Genomic DNA, 16,429 nt, shown 5'->3' with positions numbered 1-16,429 from the left:
TGGGATTGGAATGAAAACTGACCTTTTTCAGTCCTTTGGCCACTGCTGAGTTTTCCAAATTTGCTGACATATTGAGTGCAGCCCGTGTTTTTAACAGCATCATCTTTTAGGACTTGAAATAGCTCAGCTGGAATTCTATCACCTCCACTAGTTTTGTTTGCAGTGATGCTTCATAAGGCCCACTTGACTCACATTCCAGGACATCTTGCTCTAGGTGAGTGACTACACTGTCATGGTTATTCAGGTCATTAAGATCTTTTTTGTACAGTTCTTCTGTGTATTCTCGCCATCTCTTCTTAGTATCTTCTGCTTCTGTTAGGTCTTTACCATTTCTGTCCTTTATTGAGCCCATCTTTGCATGAAATGTTCTCTTGGTATCTCTAATTTTCTTGAAGAGATCTCTAGTCTTTCCCATTCTATTATTTTCCTCTATTTCTTTTCATTGATCACTTAAGAAGGCCTTCTTATCTCTCCTTGCTATTCTTTGGTACTCTGCATTCAGATGGGTGTAACTTTCCTTTTCTCCTTATCTTTCACTTCTCTTTTCTCAGCTATGTGTAAGGCCTTCTCAGACAACCGTTTTGCCGTTTTGCAAGTCTTTTTCTTGGGGATGGTTTTGATCATTACCTCCTGTACAGTGTTATGAATCTCCCTCCACAGTTCTTCAGGGACTCGGTCTATCAGTCTAAACCCTTGAATCTGTCACTTCCACTGTATAATTGTAAGGGATTTGATTTAGGTCATACTTGAATGGTGTAGTGGTTTTCCCTGCTTTCTTCAATTTAAGTCTCGATTTTTCAATAAGGAGTTCATGATCTGAGCCACAGCTCCTGGTTTTGTTTTTGCTGACTGTAAACAGCTTCTCCTTCTTCAGTTGCAAATATAATCAATTTGATTTCTGTATTGACCATCTGGTGATGTCCATGTGTAGAGTCGACTTTTGTGTTTTGGAAGAGGGTGTTAGTATGACGAGTGTGTTCTTTTGCAAAACTCTGTCAGCCTTTGCTCTGCTTCATTTTGTACTCAAGAGCCTAACTTTCCTGTTACTCTAGGTATGTCTTGACTTCCTAGTTTTGCATTTCAGTCCCCTATAATGAAAAGGACATATTTTTTGGGTGTTAGTTCTAGAAGGTCTTGTAAGTCTTCACAGAACTGTTCAACTTCAGATTCTTCAACATTACTGATCGTGATATTGAATGTTTTGCCTTGGAAACAAACAGAGATCATTCTGTCATTTTTGAGACTGCACCCAAGTACTGCATTTCGATGTTTTCATTGACTATGATGGCTACTCCATTTCTTCTAAGGGGTTCTTGGCCACAGTAGTAGATATTACGGTCATCTGAGTTAAGTTCGCCCATTCCAGTCCATTTTAGTTCACTGATTCTTAAAATGTCAATGTTCACTCTTACCATCTCCTGTTTGACCACTTCTAAATTACCTTGATTCATGGACCTAACATTCCAGATTCCTATGTAGTATTGCTCTTTACAGCATCAGGCTTTACTTCCATCACCAGTCACATCCACATTTGGAAGCTGTTTTTGCTTTGGCTCTGTCTCTCATTCTTTCTGGAGCTATTTCTCCACTCTTCTCCAGTAGCATATTGGGCATCTACAGACTTGGGGAGTTCATCTTTCAGTGTCATATCTTTTTGCCTTTTCATACTGTTCATGGGGTTCTCAAGGCAAGAATATTGAAGTGGTTTGCCATTCCCTTCTCCAGTCGACCACATTTTGTCAGACCTCTCTACCATGACCCATCTGTCTTGGGTGGGTCATAGTTTCATGGAGTTAGACAAGGCTGTGAAGCAGAAGATATTAAGAAGAGGTGGCAAAAACACACAGAACTATGCAAAAAAGATCTTCATGACCCAGATAACCACGATGGTGTGATCACTCACTTAGAGCCTGACATCCTGGAATGTGAAGTCAAGTGGGCCTTAGGAAGCATCACTATTAACAAAGCTAGTGGAGGTGATGGAATTCCAGGTGAGTTATTTCAAATCCTGAAAGATAATGTTATTAAAGTGCTGCACTCAATAGGCCAGAAACTTTGAAAAACTCAGCTGTGGCCACAGGACTGGAAAAGACAGTTTTCATTCAAATCCCAAAGAAAGGCAATGCCAAAGAATGTTAAAACTACTGCACAATTGCACTCATCTCTCATGCTAGCAAAATAATGCTTAAAATTCTCTAAGCAAGGCTTCAAGAGTATGTGAATCAAGAACTTCCAGATGTTCAAGCTGGTTTTAGAAAAGGCAGAAGAACCAGAGATCAAATTGCCAACATCCGTTGGATCATTGAAAAAGCAAGAGAATTCCAAAAAAACATCTACTTCTGCTCTATTGCCTATGCCAAGGCCTTTGACTGTGTGGGTCACAACAAACTGTGGAAAATTCTTAAAGAGATGGGAATACCAGACCACCTGACCTGCCTCCTGAGAAACCTGTGTGCATGTCAAGAAGCAACACTTAAAACTGGACATGAAACAACAGACTGGTTCCAAATCAGGAAGGGAGTACGTCAAGTCTGTATATTGTCACCCCGCTTATTTAATTTCTATGCAGAGTACATCACATGAAATGCCAGGCTGGATGAAGCACAATCTGGAATCAAGATTTCCAGGAGAAATATCAATAACCTCAGATAGGCAGATGACACCACCTTTATGGCAGAAAGTGAAGAAGAACTAAAGAGCCTCTTGATGAAAGTGAAAGAGGAAAGTGAAAAAGCTGGCTTAAAACTCAACATTCAAAAAACTAAGATCATGGTATCCAGTCCCATCACTTCATGGGAAAACAATGGAAATGGTGACAGACTTTATTTTCTTGCATTCCAGATGGTGACTGCAGCCATGAAAGTAAAAGATGCTTACTCCTTGGAAGAAAAGGTATGACAAAGCTGAACAGCATATTAAAAAGCATAGACATTACTTTACTGACAAAGGTCTGTATTGTCAAAGCTATGGTTTTTCCAGTAGTCATGCATGGATGTGAGAGGTGGACTATAAAGAAAGCTGAGTGCGAATGAATGGATGCTTTTGATCTGTGGTGTTGGAGAAGACTCTTGAGAGTCCCTTGGACTTCAAGGAGATCAAACCAGTCAATTCTAAAGGAAATCAAACCTAAATATTCATTGGAAAGACTGATGTTGAAGCTGAAGCTCCATACCCTGGCCACCTCATGCAAAGAACTGATTCATTGGAAAAGACCTTGATCCTGGGAAAGATTGAAGACAGGAGGAGAAGGGGATGACAGAGGATTAGATGGTTGGATGACATCACCGACTCGATGGACATGAGTTTGAGAAAGCTCCGGTAACTGGCGATGCACAGGAAAGACCAGCGTGCTGCAGTCCATAGGGTTGCAGAGAGTCGGACACGAGTGAGGGACTGAACTGAACTGATTGGTAGAATCATGCACATACCTCAGTGGAAGGTTGCTGCAGGTCATAAGGAACTTAGATAGCTCAGATACCTTAGTTATCAGTTTTCTAAGTATGGGACTTTCTAAGTACAGGCAGATGTAAGAATGCAGATTCATAAAAATTTCTCCTGAAAATCTCTCTCTGAAGGCTTGTTTTGCTGTTTTTTTCCCAGGGCACAGAACGCCTACTTCCTGGTCTCCATCTTGAATTCCTTAAAGGATGTGTTGAAGTTCGGTGACTGAGTGGCTCCTGACTTAATTCTTGTAGAACTGATACTGAAAACTGGTTGCACTGGTGCTAAATCAACTCTTGGAGACAGAGTTTTGGGTGAGGTAGAAAATGCTAGGTTTATGGCTTTTCCAGGCAAAGGGGGACGCAGCAGCTCATGCCCTTCAAAATTCTGTGTCCTGAGAAACTGTGAGAGAATAAATACTTGTTGCTTTAAGTCACTAAATGGTAGCAATAGGCAACTAATACAATATTCACATTACCCCATTGTTACAATAAAAAGAAAACAACTCCTCTGTGTCCCAACCTCTGTGCAATTTTTTTTCCACATCAGGTTGATTTTATTTAACTTTCGTTATTAATGTATGCTGTTGGTGTAAGATTCAATGTCTGTACTGTTGGCCATGTCTCAGCATGAGACCCCCGAAGATTTCTGAAGTCTAACTGTGGTCTGAAGTCACTGGTCCAGCTGGAATGGCAGGGCTCTCCATGATCTCTGTGACCTCCTCTGCTTCGTCCTGATTCAGCTCTTCATTCACCTTGGAACACTGGCTACAGAGCTTTGAACCTCTGGTTTTATTATTTCTTAGAGGTGGAAGATTTCTGAGAAGCTTTCTTGGCCACCTTTTCTTGAATGTGCTTATTCACCTTCACGGTTCCCTGGCCACCTTGACACTTCTTTTGGATCTCGGTTGATAGAAGGTCTTCATCTTTTTGTCCTGGGTATCTGGAGTTGGCTGTTCCATAACTGCTCTAGAGCTTTGTGGCATCCCAGTCACTTTAGTCATTTTGAAGGCTCCCAGTGGTCTGCTCCAGAGCCCCTGAGCACCCCTATATACACCCCTCCCCAGGGGGCCACACCATTATGCTTTATGAGGTCAGCAAGTCAGTTCGCCAGCCATTGGTGGCCCTGGGTGAGCCTTGACATCACAAAGCCCCATCCTGACACCTCTAGGGGAGGATAGGGAGGAACTCTGATGCTTTGGTGGGAGAAATGAGGCATTTTTTAATGCCCCTAAAGAGCCCTCCAAGCTCACCTGCCATCCTCATCTCTCTAAGTCAACTCTGATGGGTTACATGCCAGGGAGAGTGTATCTTCTCCAAACCTTCCCTCACAGCCACACTATTCAGGGTTTCATTCTGGTCTCACTCACCTTTCACCATTATCTAGTTTTTAATATCTTGCCTAAAATCCCTCCATGGTAATTTGGCTATATTTAAGTGTCCGTGGAAATGAGAATCATTCCACTTTCCTCCTACAAGGTGGTCTTCATGCACCTTGAAGATCATTTAATTCTGGGCCACCTACCAGAAACCTTTTCCATCCCACCTCCTTTTCTCAGTGTTCATGTAGCTCTCCTCAGTTTTCTAGTTTCCAGTCTGAAACCCCTGTCTTGAGGCTGTGAGACTTCATTGAATACACTTGCTCCATTTGGAACTATCTTGTTTCAAGTCTAGGACTCACAGTCACCCCACTAGGAGTACTACCTAGGCTTGCGTTTTAACAGGGTGATGGGGATGAGGCAGATAAATGCTTGCTTCAGGTTGTGCTGGGTGATCCCATGCAGGAAATGACAACCTGAGACTGATTAGTATTCCCAGGAAGGGGTGGAACTCGCCCAGAGGTGTGTGAGCCTCGTGTGCAAAGGTCTTCTCAACATGTGCCTTCACAAATCTTTTTTTCTCATCTTTTTATCTGCTGGCACCTCCACTGGAACTTACTCACAGTCGAGACCATGGTGGAATTCATTTCCATGAAGAGTTACCACAAGCTTCCAGCTTCTTGAAGGAGACACTGAGTAATCATGTCCTGCCCATCTAGTTCTTAAGGTCTCTCACTGAGGTTGTTGGCTCTGGATGAAAGGGGAGTGGGTTGCATACTTCACCGCAGTCCTTGTGTTCCTAATGAGTAGAAGGGTCAGGCAGCCTGAGGTGTGCCCCTGGGGACACAGTTTTTTGGCTTAGTGGCTCTTCTTGTGTTTCCTGTGAATCTCTCACTTCCTAGTATCCACTGGTTGCTTAGGATGCATCACAGCGTTTAAAATTTTAAGAGGCAGAACAAAGCACATCAAAAACAAGCCCCAAAGATGACTCTTAAAATTTTTAGAACAAGGAACCTAAAACCCTTGCCCTGAAGATCCCGGACAAGCCCCCAAGATGATAGCTTATGGAGAATGATGTCTAATTCATAATCTCCACAGAAGAAGATTTAGCTTCAGGACCAGGGACCAGGCTTGATCACTCATGAGCTTTTGTGTAGCAGAGTTTTATTAAATCAAAAAGAGGACAGAGGAAGCTTCTGAATGGACATCAGAAGGGAGACAAAGAGTACCCCCTCTGTGCAATTTAGTGAGGAGTTTTACAGCAGTGGTTCAAGGACAGGGTTGCTGATAAGGCTCAGTCTGTGTGGGGGGCTTGACTCCTTTAATCCGGTCTAAGGTGGTCTCTCAGCATGAGTCTTTCCCAATGAGGCAACTCTTCGCACGAGGTGGCCAAAGTACTGGAGTTTCAGCTTTAGCATCATTCCCAGGTATGCTGCGATTCATGGGGTCACAAAGAGTCGGACACAACTGAGTGACTGAACTGAACTGAACTGAACTGAAGGTGGTCTCCTGATGAGTTTTCTGTAGATCTAGAGGTTATCAAACTGTGACCTCTCTGGAATGAAGAATGTTTCATCAAGAAGTTAACATCTTCCATTTCTTGGGGGTTTTAGTTCTGCCGAACTCAGACTTTAAGTGCTTAAGTTGAGAGGGACCTAGGGCTCTGCCCCAAGCCTGCACTATTATTTCTTGAGTGAGTCTCCTTTGTCTTTTCATCCCCTCCCTTTCCTGACTAGCAACTGTTTGAACATGCCCTTTCTGCCTTAGGAGAGGTCCTGGAGGCTGAAGTGTGTTCCCTACAAACAAGAAATGGGGCCACAGAAAGGCTTTTGTGCGCAGGAGCCTCTCAGTGTCCTGCTCAGCTTCAGAATTAGGTGATGAATTAGCGTATCTCTTCATCTGGTTATTGATTCATATCCTTTAATACCTTTTGTAATGAACTGGTCATCTAGTGAGTTAACTAGTTTCTTGAGTCCTATGAGCTGCCTCTAGCAAATTAACCAAACCCAAGAAGGGGCCTGCGAGAGCTATGATTTATAATCAGAAGCAGGTGTAACAACCAGGATTTGTGGTTGGCATTGAAATGATGGTGGTCTTGTAGGACTCAGTCCTTACCTGTGGGATCTGATACTATTTCAGTGTAGATATTGTCAGAACTGAATTGTAGGACACCCAGGAGAAACTCCCCACATCCTGTAATTGGTGATCAGAACTGTTGACTCCAGTGCTTGAGAGACATGCATTCTACCAACACTCTCCACTTTTGACTTGATGACGAAGGGCAGACTGAAGAAAAAATTATGGATTTCCCTTTTTTGCCCTTTCTTGCTATGCAATTTTTTCAATGGGGTTGGGAGGGGAATAGCATTTCCTTCCCGCCTGTTCGTTTTCTTGGCTGGCCTAAGTGATGTAAGACAGATTAACAGGAGGGGAAACACACACACACACAAAAGTTTAATAACTTGTATACATGGGAGAGACCTTGGAAAACTGAGCAGCTTATCCGAAAAGAATGGAAACCTGCCCCTTAAATACTATTGAGGTAGAAATTGCTAGGCAGTCAGTGTAGGGTTGGGGTCTCCATTGAGTCACTCAGTTGTATCCGACTCTACAACCCCATGGACTGCAGCATGCCAGGCTTCCCTGTCCATTACCAACTCCTGGAGTTTACTCAAACTCATGTCCATTGAGTAGGTGATGCCATCCAACCATCTCATCCTCTGTCGTCCCCTTCTTCTCCTGCCCCCCAACCACTCCCAGCATCAGAGTCTTTTCCAATGAGTCAGCTCTTCACATGAGGTGGCCAAAGTACTGGAGCTTCAGCTTTAGCATCATTCCTTCCAAAGAACACCCAGGGCTGATCTCCTTTAGAATGGACTGGGTGGATCTCCTTGCAGTCCAAGGGACTCTCAAGAGTCTTCTCCAACACCACAGTTCAAAAACATCAATTCTTCGGTGCTCAGCCTTCTTTATAGTCGAACTCTCACATCCATACATGACTACTGGAAAAACCATAGCCTTGACTAGACAGACTTTTGTTGGCAAAGTAATGGTTGCAGCCTGGATTTTTTTTTTAGTTGTAGATTTTAAGTCCAACTTACTCCCTCACATAAGTGTCTCACTCCATTAACCTATAGCTGTACTTTTTGTTCTAGTTCCCAGGCATTCAGAGGAATGCCTCCTTGGCCTGAAGGCTCATAAAGCATCCAGGCCCCGGACAAGAAAATCAGTAACTGCAGTCCAACTTATCAACGAAAAAAACACCAGATGGACCACTAATTCTTAAACATACATCTGATCCTTAAACAGCCTGAGGTCATGAGAAAAGGTCACAGGCTAATGACTCAATGTCTATGAATACTCAAGGACTGGGGGATCAAAGAAAGCCATAAAAATGACAAAGTGGACATTGCAACATTTAAAATGATTGGTCAAAAATTACACACATTAGGGCCCTGAGCCAACCAAAAGTGAACAGATCAATACTGTTAAAGATATAAACTGTTGTTATTCTCACCTTTGGGGGAACTTCACCCCCTCTCAGTGTCTATGCTGAAAGCTCTGTATCTCTATCCTTTAAAATACACTCTGCCAGGAAGTGTTTGCATGTTTGTGAAGTTCATTCTTTGGCTCCATGAACGAGAACTTGGTTTCATGCTTTACCACCTTTAGCTAAAGACAAAGGACGTGGTGGTGAAGAGCCAGTTACAGGCAGATACCAGAAAAAGGACAGTAAACAAGGGTAGGGTTGATATGCAGATTCACGTTGTTGCCTTCTCCAGTGATACAGGTTTCTAAAAGTTTAGACACCCTCCCTGCTCTTGGTACAGTGAGGGAGCTACCCTTACAAAGGGAGAGCGTCCTTATAGATGCAAATGTCTCTTATAAAAGGTAACTTCTGCTCAGTTTTCAGAGCTTCTGCTGTGTCTGTAGTTTCTTTAACCAGTTTCAAATAATCCTTAAGGGACTTCCCTGGTGGTCCAGTGGTTAAGAATCTGCCTGCCAGTTTAGGGGACACAGGTTTGATCCCCTGCTTGAGAAGATTCCGCATGGGGCAGGGCAACTAAGCCTGTGCGCCGCAACGACTGAAGCTCGAGGCCCTACAGCGCAGGCTCTGCAACGGAAGCAGCAGCCACAGGAAGCCTGTGCGCCTCCATGGAGACTAGCCCCTGCTTCCCCACTCCCCAACCCCCGCCCACCACCACTAGAGAAAGCGCGCATGCAGCAACGAAGACCCGGTGCAGCCGGAAATAAATAATTACATTTTTAAAGAATTAAAAATATAAAATAAGCCTTATGGAGGGGTAGAGACAAGATGGCAGAGTGGGAAGGCGAGGAGTCCAGAAGGAACTCCTGAGTGACTGGGTAGAGCATGGCGGGGGAGAGAAGGGGGAGGGGAAGTGGAGCCAACGGGGCTGGTGCCCTGAGGGGCAACTGGGGTGTCTAATGCCTGGAAAGGCACACCTCCACGGGGCCAGTGGGGATGGGGAAAGACCCCTGGGCGCACTTCCCCTGCCCACTGGGCCCCTGGGAGCTGCTGTAGTCTCAGGCCTGGTCCTCCATCCTCTGAGGCCCCCCCCAACCTGCTTGAGTCCTGGGAGCATGAGAGAGAGGTGAGGGGAAAGACCAGAACTGGACTGGAAGGGGCTCTGGTGAGGAGGTTTGGAGGACTGGTGGAAACGGCTGGCATTCTCCTGACCACTTGGCCCTGGGGCACCTGCTGAGGTCCCAAGCCTGATCGTATACCCTTGGAGGCCAAAGACACTCCAGGGGTGCCCTCTGGGCTGCACTGAGCCTAAGCCCCACTCTGCACCCCCAGCCAGAGCCTTTTCTGGCTTTTTATTTTATTTTTGCTATTTTGGTTCTGTTTTACTTTCTGGTAGTTGTTTCACTGATATGTTTATTTTTTCTAACATACCTGTTAGTTTTCTAAATTTACTTTATTTTTTTTAACTCTTGTTAATGTTCTGCTTCACTTTTTTTCCTTTTTAGCTGTTAGGGTTCTGTTTTACCTTCTAGTGTTTATTTCATTTGTCTTTTTTCCCTAACATATCTGTTAGTTTTTAAAATTTATTTTATTTTTTTTATTATTGTTCTACTCCATTTTTTTTTTTTTTTGCCTTGCTCTGTGGCTTGTGGAATCTTATTCATGAGCTGGAGGCTGGGCCTGAGCTCCTGTCCTCAAACTCTTCCAAAAAATTGCAGAGGAAGGAATTTTTAGGAAGTAGAACTCCTAAATTCGTTCTACAAGACCACCATCACTGTGATACCAAAACCAGACATAGATGTCACAGAAAAAGAAAACTACAAGCAAATATCACTGATGAATATAGACACATAAAATCCTCAGAAAATACTAGTGAACAGAATCCAGCACACCAAAGGATCATCACCATGATCAAGTAGGATTTATCCCAGTGATGCAAGGATTCTTCAGTATATGCAAGTCAATCAATGTGATACACCATTTTAATAAATTGAAAGATAAAAATGACATGATCATCTCAATAGTCACAGAGAAAGCTTTTGACAAAATTCAACACCCATTTATGATAAAAACTCTCCAGAAAGTGAGCATCAGTTCAGTTCAGTTCAGTACAGTCGCTTAGTTGTGTCTGACTCTTTTGCGACCCCATGAATCGCTGCAGGCCAGGCCTCCCTGTCCATCACCAACTCCCAGAGTTCACTCAGACTCACGTCCATCGAGTCAGTGATGCCATCCAACCATCTCATCCTCTGTCATCCCCTTCTCCTTCTTCCCCCAATCCCTCCCAGCATCAGGGTCTTTTCCAGTGAATCAACTCTTCGCATGAGGTGGCCAAAGTACTGGAGTTTCAGCTTTAGCATCATTCCTTCCAAAGAACACCCAGGGCTGATCTCCTTTAGAATGGACTGGTTGGATCTCCTTGCAGTCCAAGGGACTCTCAAGAGTCTTCTCCAACACCACAGTTCAAAAGCATCAATTCTTCGGTGCTCAGCCTTCTTCACAGTCCAACTCTCACATCCATACATGACCACAGGAAAAACCATAGCCTTGCCTGGACAGACCTTTGTTGGCAAAGTAATGTCTCTGCTTTTGAATGTGCTAACTAGGTTGGTCATAACTTTTCTTCCAAGGAGTAAGTGTCTTTTAATTTCATGGCTGCAGTCACCATCTGCAGTGATTTTAGAGCCCCCCAAAATAAAGTCTGACACTGTTTCCACTGTTTCCCCATCTATTTCCCAAGAAGTGATGGGACTGGATGCCGTGATCTTCGTTTTCTGAATGTTGAGCTTTAAGCCAACGTTTTCACTCTCCTCTTTGACTTTCATCAAGAGGCTTTTTAGTCCCTCTTTACTTTTTGCCATAAGGGTGGTGTCATCTGCATATCTGAGGTTATTGATATTTCTCCCAGCAATCTTGATTCCAGCTTGTGCTTCTTCCAGCCCAGCGTTTCTCATGATGTATTCTGCATATAAGTTAAATAAACAGGGTGACAATATACAGCCTTGACATATTCCTCTTCCTATTTGGAACCAGTCTGTTGTTCCATGTCCAATTCTAACTGTTGCTTCCTGACCTGTATACAGATTTCTCAAGAGGCAGGTCATGTGGTCTGATATTCCCATCTCTTTCAGAATTTTCCACAGTTTCTTGTGATCCACACAGTCAAAGGCTTTGGCATAGTCAATAAAGCAGAAATAGATGTTCTTCTGGAACTCTCTTGCTTTTTCCATGATCCAGCGGATGCTGGCAATTTGATCTCTGGTTCCTCTGCCTTTCTAAAACCAGCTTGAACATCAGGAAGTTCACGGTTCACGTATTGCTGAAGCCTGGCTTGGAGAATTTTGAGCATTACTTTACTAGCATGTAAGATGAGTGCAATTGTGCAGTAGTTTGAGCATTCTCTTGCATTGCCTTTCTTTGGGATTGGAATGAAAACTGACCTTTTCCAGTCCTGTGGCCACTGCCGAGTTTTCCAAATGTGCTGGAATATTGAGTGCAGCACTTTCATAGCATCATCTTTCAGGATTTGGAATAGCTCAACTGGAATTCCATCACCTCCACTAGCTTTGTTCGTAGTGATGCTTTCTAAGGCCCACTTGACTTCACATTCCAGGATGTCTGGCTCTAGGTCAGTGATCACACCATCGTGATTATCTGGGTCACGAAAATCTTTTTTGTACAGTTCTTCTGTGTATTCTTGCCACCTCTTCTCAATAGCTTCTGCTTCTGTTAGGTCCATATCATTTCTGTCCTTTATTGAGCCCATCTTTGCATGAAATGTTCCCTTGGTATCTCTAATTTTCTTAAAGAGATCTCTAGTCTTTCCCATTCTGTTGTTTTCCTCTATTTCTTTGCATTGATCACTGAGGAAGGCTTTCTTATCTCTTCTTGCTATCCTTTGGAACTCTGCATTCAGATGTTTATATCTTTCCTTTTCTCCTTTGCTTTTCACTTCTCTTCTTTTCACAGCTATTTGTAAGGCCTCCCCAGACAGCCATTTTGCTTTTTTGCATTTCTTTTCCATGGGGATGGTCTTGATCCCTGTCTCCTGTACAATGTCATGAACCTCATTCCATAGTTCATCAGGCACTCTATCTATCAGATCTAGGCCCTTAAATTTATTTCTCACTTCCACTGTATAATCATAAGGGATTTGATTTAGGTCATACATGAATGGTCTAGTGGTTTTCCCTACTTTCTTCAATTTGAGTCTTAATTTGGTAATAAGGAGTTCATGATCTGAGCCACAGTCAGCTCCCGGTCTTGTTTTTGTTGACTGTATAGAGCTTCTCCATCTTTGGCTGCAAAGAACATAATCAATCTGATTTTGGTGTTGAAAGTGAGCATAGAGGGAACTTAATGCAACATAATAAAGGCCATGTATGACAAAACCACACCAAACATCATTCACAATGGTGAAAAACTGAAAGCATTTCACCTAAGATCAAGAAAAACCAAGGATGATCACTCTCACCACTCGTATTCAACATAGTTTTGGAAGTGCCACAGTAATCAGAGAAGAAAAATAAATAAAAGGAATACAGTTTGGAAAAGAAGAAGTAAAACTGTCACTGCAGATGACATGATACTATCCACAGAAAATTCTAAAGATGCTACCAGAAAACTTCTAGAGCTCATCAGTGAATTTGATAAGGTTTCAGGAAACAAAATTAATGCACAGAAATCTCTTGCATTCTTGTACACTAACAATAAAAGAGCAGAAAGAGAAAAAAACAATCCCATTTACCATTGCAACATAAAGAATAAAATACTGAGAAATAAACCTACTTAATGAGGCAGAAAACAGTGCTGAAGGAAATCAAAGATGACACAAACAGATGAAGAAATATACCATGTTCTTGGATTGAAAGAATCAATATTATGAAAATGAATATACTACCCAAAGCACCCTACAGATTCAATGCAATTTCTACCAAATTACTGATGGTATTCTTCATGGAATTAGAACAAAAATTTTACAATTTGTATGGAAACATAAAAGACCTTAAATAGTCAAAGTAATCTTGAGGAAAAAAATGGAGCTGGAGGAATCACGCTCCCTGAATTCAAAGTTACTACAAAGCTACAGTAATCAAAACAGTATGGTACTGGCACAAAAACAGGAATGTGGATCAATGGTACAGGATAAAAAACCCAGAGATAAACCCACACATCTATGGTCACTTTATCTATGACAAAGGAGGCAAGAATGTACAAATGAAGAAAAGAGAGCCTCTTCAGTAAGTGGTGCTGGGAAATCTGGACAGCTACATGTAAAAGAATAAAATTAAAACACTTTCTAACACCATACACAAAGATAAACTCAAAATAGATTAAGGACCTAAATGTAATACCAGACACTATAAAACTCTTAGATGAAAACAATGGAAAAACACTCTGACATAAACCACAGCAAGATTTTTTTTTGACCCACTCCTAGTGTAATGAAAATAAAAACAAAAAATAAAAAATGGGACTTTATTAAGCTTAGTACTTTTTCACAGCAAAAGAAACCATAAGGAATACAAAAAGACAACCCTCAAAATGGGACAAAATATTTGCAAACAAAGCAACAGGCAAAGGATTAATCTCCAAAATATACAAACAGCTCATGGAGCTCAATATCAGAAAAGCAAACAGCCCAATCAAAAATGGGCAGAAGACCTAAATGCACATCTTTCCAAAGAAGACATACAGATGGCCAAGAGGCACATGAAAAGATGCTCAACATCAATAATTATTAGAGAAGTGCAAATCAAAACTACAGTGAGATATCACCTCACAGCAGTCAGAATGGCCATCATCAAAAAATCTAAAAACAATAAATGCTGGAGAGAGTGTGGAGAAAAGGGAATCCTCCTGCACTAGTGCTGGAAATGTAAATTGATACAGCCACTGTGGAGAACAGTGTGGTGGTGGTGGTGGTTTAGTCGCTGAGTTGTGTCTGACTCTTGCGACCCCATGGACAGTAGCCTGCCAGGCTCCTCTGTCCGTGGGATTCTCCAGCAAGAGTACTGGAGTGGGCTGCCATTTCCTTCTCCAGGAGACCAGTATGGCGGTTCCTTAAGGAATTAAACATACAACTGTCACGTGACTCAGCGAACCCACTACTGGGCATATACCCTGAGAAACCCGTAATTCAGAAGGATGCATGTCCCCCAATATTCATTGCAGTGCTACTTAACTATAGCCAGGAGAAACAACCTGAATGGCCAATGACAGATGGATGGATAAAGAAAACATGGCACTTGTAAACAATGGACTGTTACTCAGTCACCCAAAGGAATGAAATAGGGTCGTTTGTAGATATGTGGATGGACACAGAGTCTGTCACACATAATGAAGTGAGTCAGAAAGAGAAAAACAAATATCTTACACTAATGCATACATGTGGAATCTAGAAAAGTGGTCCGGATGAACCTATTTCTAGGGCAGAAATAGAGACACAAATGTAGAGAATGGGCATGTGGACACAGGGAGGAGGGGAGGGTTAGACAAACTGGGAGACTGGGAGTCACATGTATACACGACCTGTGTCATTCACTGGATCACAGAGAAAGCTAGGGAGTTCCAGAAAAATGTCTACCTCTGCTTCATCGACTACGCTAAAGCTTTTGACGGTGTGGGTCATAACAATCTGGAAAGCTCTTAAAGAGATGGGAATACCAGACCATCTTACCTGGTTCCTGAGAAATCTGTATGAGGCAACAGTTAGTTAGAACCCTGTGTGGAACAACTGATTGGTTCAAAATTGCGAAAGGAGCACGACAGGGCCGTCTGCAGTCACCTTGTTTGTTTAACCTATGCTGAGCACATCATGAGAAACGCCAGGCTGGAAGAGTTACAAGCTGGAATCAACGTAGGTGGGAGAAACATTAACAACCTCAGATATGTGGACACCACTCAAATGGCAGAAAGTGAACAGGAACTAAAGAACCTCTTGATGAGGGTGATGGAGGAGAGTGAAAGAGCTGGCTTAAAACTAAATATTAAAAAAAACTAAGGTCATGGTGTCCAGTCCCATTAGTGCATGGCAAACAGAAGGGAAAAGGTGGAAGTAGTGACAGATTTCCTCTTCTCGGGCTCCAAAATCACTGCGGATGGTGAGCCCAGCCATAAAATCAGAAGACGACTGCTTCTTGGCAGGAAAACTATGACAAACCTGGACAGTATGTTGAAAAGCAGAGACATTACTCTGCCGACAAAGTTCCGTATAGTTAAGGCTGTGGTCTTCCCAGGGGTCATGTCCAGTTGTGAGAGCTGGACCATAAGGAAGTGAGAACGCCGAAGAATTGATGCCTTCGAACTGTGGTACTGGAAAAGACTCCTGAAAATCCCGTGGACAGCAAGATCAAACCAGTCAATCTTAAGGGAAATCAACCCTAAATACTCATTGGAAGGACTGATGCTGAAGCTAATGCTCCCATACTTGGGCCACCTGATGTGAAGAGCTGATTTACTGGAAAAGACCCTGATGCTGGGAAAAACTGAGGAAGGAGATGAGGACTAGATGGTTGGATGGCGTCACTGACTCAATGGATATAAGTGTGAGCAAGCTTTGGGAGGTGGTGAAGGACAGGGAGGCCTGCTGCAGTCCATGGGGTCGCAAAAGAGTCAGACACGACTGGAGTGACTTATTATGCGTGCATGATGGGTATGTCATTCTTTTAAGGATTGTGCTCTCCCCACTGTTTCACAACTACATTCCGTTTAACTCACAGTTTCCTGGCAACTAATTTGAGAAAATAAAACTATAAGAGGAAGAAATTATAAGACAGTCTTTCATCCGTTCATTTGTAAAAATTCTCAGAATAAGAAATAAACAGAAAGGTTACCTATTTGAGAACATAATTTATTAATTATTCTCAATTTAGGAGAATGTATTTAAGGATAAATGACATTTAAAAAATAAAATTCAACCAAGTAAATTTGAGATCTAATGGCTTAAGAAGGTGATTCATGAATCAGGCTGCATTCCACCTGGCAACTGGAGGGCATTCCAGGAGCAGTACAAAATGGAAAGCTTTTATGCAAAGGAGGGCAAGAAAGTTATTAGCGAGAGAAAAGGGTTTCTTTGGGCCAGGTCTCCTTCTTTTTGAGGGGAAGGAAATAGCTTAGTTTATCATGCATATTACCTCACTAGCAGCTGTTCAGGAAATTTCAGATTGCTTTATAGGTCACAT

The sequence above is a fragment of the Bos mutus genome, chromosome 16, assembly GCF_027580195.1.
Source record: "Bos mutus isolate GX-2022 chromosome 16, NWIPB_WYAK_1.1, whole genome shotgun sequence".
NCBI classification, from domain to species: Eukaryota; Metazoa; Chordata; class Mammalia; order Artiodactyla; family Bovidae; genus Bos; species Bos mutus.
The sequence above is the reverse complement of the archived record's forward strand: the minus strand, read 5'-3'. Positions refer to the sequence as shown.